The 2744-nt window shown below is 34.0% G+C and overlaps 1 long non-coding RNA gene across 1 annotated transcript; it reads right to left on the reverse strand.

Annotated features, from left to right (window-relative positions):
• Nucleotides 1–1527: 1527 nt before the first annotated feature.
• LOC131622834 (uncharacterized) lies at nt 1528–2460 on the reverse strand. Its single transcript, XR_009290023.1, has 2 exons — nt 1802–2460; nt 1528–1714 (listed from the first exon to the last, which is right to left on the reverse strand). It is a non-coding gene; the product is annotated as an uncharacterized LOC131622834 (long non-coding RNA).
• Between the last annotated feature and the right edge of the window lie 284 nt (nt 2461–2744).

Genomic DNA, 2744 nt, shown 5'->3' on the forward strand with positions numbered 1-2744 from the left:
GCATGAGTCGCCACCGACTTTTATTTTGTCCAATTTTAGGAAAGGTAAAAAGTACAGAAAAAGACCTTTTTTGAAAGAAAACGGGCTCGGGGGGTAAGTTATGAAAAGGGAAGGTGTAAGCACCCTTTTCATCCGTAGTTATCTACGGGCTCTTAACTTGCTTAGCTCATGTTTGTTTGTTTGTTTGTTTTGAAAGGAGCATAAGGACTTTAGCGTAAATGCGTAGCCTTAGTCTTTTGAAATAGTATTGAAAAGATGTTTTTATTGAGCTAGGCAGTTTAAGAGCACTACCCTAATTGATTGGTCTTTTTATGTAATTTTTAAAGTTCCCAGGACTATCCATACTATATAGGAGTAGGTAGTCCTTGTTATATTGGACGTGCGGGTCATCGAAGGGTCATCGAGGTCGTTTGAAGGCAACAGGTAGAGATACCTTTAGCAATATTCAAAGGGACAATCATCGTTTCGTAGGCAAGCATTCGAGGGACTAGATCATATCATCGTAGGCAACATCGTGGGACCATGATCTTTGATGATTTTTAAATCGAGGGACTTTTGCTAATTGGTACCTCTACATTCGAGGGTCACGATCTTATTCCGAGAGGCAACCAAGAGGGGCGTACCCTAGAGGTGAGTGAGTGCAAGTGTGTTAGATTCAATTATGTTAATCTTTGAGTTAGTGATCTAACGGTTGATTGATTAATCTTGTCATACACACCCTAATTAGCATACATCTAAGCAGTTTATACAGTGCGGAAAGTAAAGTGCGAGAAAGTAAAATTCCTACGCTATTACAAGGCTTCGGGATGGGGGATACATAACCAAAAAGGGATGAAAATCATTACAAACTCGGATAAAAAATAAAATGGAATGGTATACAAAAATTAAAGGAAAAACTAGTAAATGTCCATGAAAGTAATGTGAAAGCCTCAGGTGTAACATCTCGCAATCAACAAAAAAAAATGTTAGTAACATAGCATGAAAATAATAGATGAGAGATGATAAAAATATGAACAAGTATTAGTCGAGAATTCAAACAAAATAAACTGAAATTGACACAAGAAACAAATATTTTTGATATTTTTTGTATAATAATGAAAACTAATTAATCTACTTAAGAAAAAAAGTATTTTAATAAAATTAAATAAACTAATTATGATATATATATATATATATATTTTGTATTTTTTAATATAAAAAAAAATTAATCTAGCTCACTAAAACTAATTTCGTATTTTTTTGGAAAATCAAAATAAAACAAATAGGATAAAAACGATTTAAAAAAAACTAGTAAAATAGTATGAGGTGTCAACATTAAAATGGCTACGGAATGCAAAACATAGGCCTAATGACCCAAATATTAAAACCCTAATAACCTAGTTACTAACTTAATTAATTAAAATAAAATGATTATAAAATAAAATGAAAAAAAACAAAAACGTGCAGTAACTAACACTGCCCATTTATTATGCTTGAAATAGAGATAATTTTTTCTACTTTGACTTTTCAACATAAACAAACATCCAATAAGAAAAAGACATGTGGCAGTGCATAAAATTAGAAAACAAAAAAAAAAACACACTATACATCAATATACCAGTGATGATGACAATCCTTAAGAAACCGGTCCTTTCATGATATACTTCTCTTCCAACCATTTTTACTTTTCTTCACTCAAAATAAATATTTACGCTTAGCATTCCACTACCCATTCCTTTTTCAAATCCAACAACAAAGCAAACACACAAGTAATCTTAGCACCAAATCGCAGAGAAAAGAAAAAAAATGACAGAAAAACTACCGGAAATATGGATGCAGCGGAAATTGTTGACGGCGATTGGAGCGTAAGGCTGCTACGGTGGTTGTGAGGTCGGCTTGGCCTTGCCGGCGTGGTTGTGCGCAGAGAGGATGAACGAGCGTGGTGGCGACGGATCTGAATCGGAAGGGTTGTTGCTGCACGCGGCGGGATGGTGGATCGGCCAACGGTGGTCTTCGTGTTATTGGTCATCGCGCGGTGGGTCTGAAAGCTGGGATTGAAGGAAGTCGAGGGTGGTTCGTTGCTGCACACGGGAGATTTAATGCCACTATTTTGCAATCGACAGCGGCTGAGGTGTTGCGATTAAGAGCTTCGCCGTCGAATCCGAGAGCTTCTCTTTTCGATTTGTGTCGTTATCGATGATCTGTTGTCCTGCAAAACAAAAAGAGAGAAAAATTTCGCATAATTTGTGTTAGATTTTGTTGTCAAAAAAACTTCTACAGGTTTTGTACATGGGCATGGTATTTGTTGTTGTGTTGTGTTAAAAGATAAAGCAAAAGTGGTGTTTTGATTCTTTGTTCAGGGATTTGTGTTTCGGTCAACCCAAATGAGAGAGATTTGGAATTTTTTTAGTGTGTTTTTTGGGTGGAGGAGGCTGTATTTACAGTGTTAGTGAAAATTGGTCGAGAGAGTAGGTTAGGATTCGTGTGGCTACTGTTAGTTCCCTACAATGAAAATAACATGCTTTTTTATAATAAAAAATTAGGTCAAAACCTATTAATTAACATAATCAAACATTCAAATTAAATTTGATTTGATCTTAATTATTTAGTCAATTACAAAGATCTTTTCTAAAAATGACAAAAACTATCCTAAAAATGCAATATTTAAAAATGAAAACAAATCTTTAAATTTTTTTTTATTTTATGATTTTTTTGATGTTTTTATGAATAAAAATGAAAAAAAATGAAAAGTTAATATTTTAAAA

This window comes from Vicia villosa, linkage group LG1 (genome assembly GCF_029867415.1).
Source record: "Vicia villosa cultivar HV-30 ecotype Madison, WI linkage group LG1, Vvil1.0, whole genome shotgun sequence".
NCBI classification, from domain to species: domain Eukaryota; kingdom Viridiplantae; phylum Streptophyta; class Magnoliopsida; order Fabales; family Fabaceae; genus Vicia; species Vicia villosa.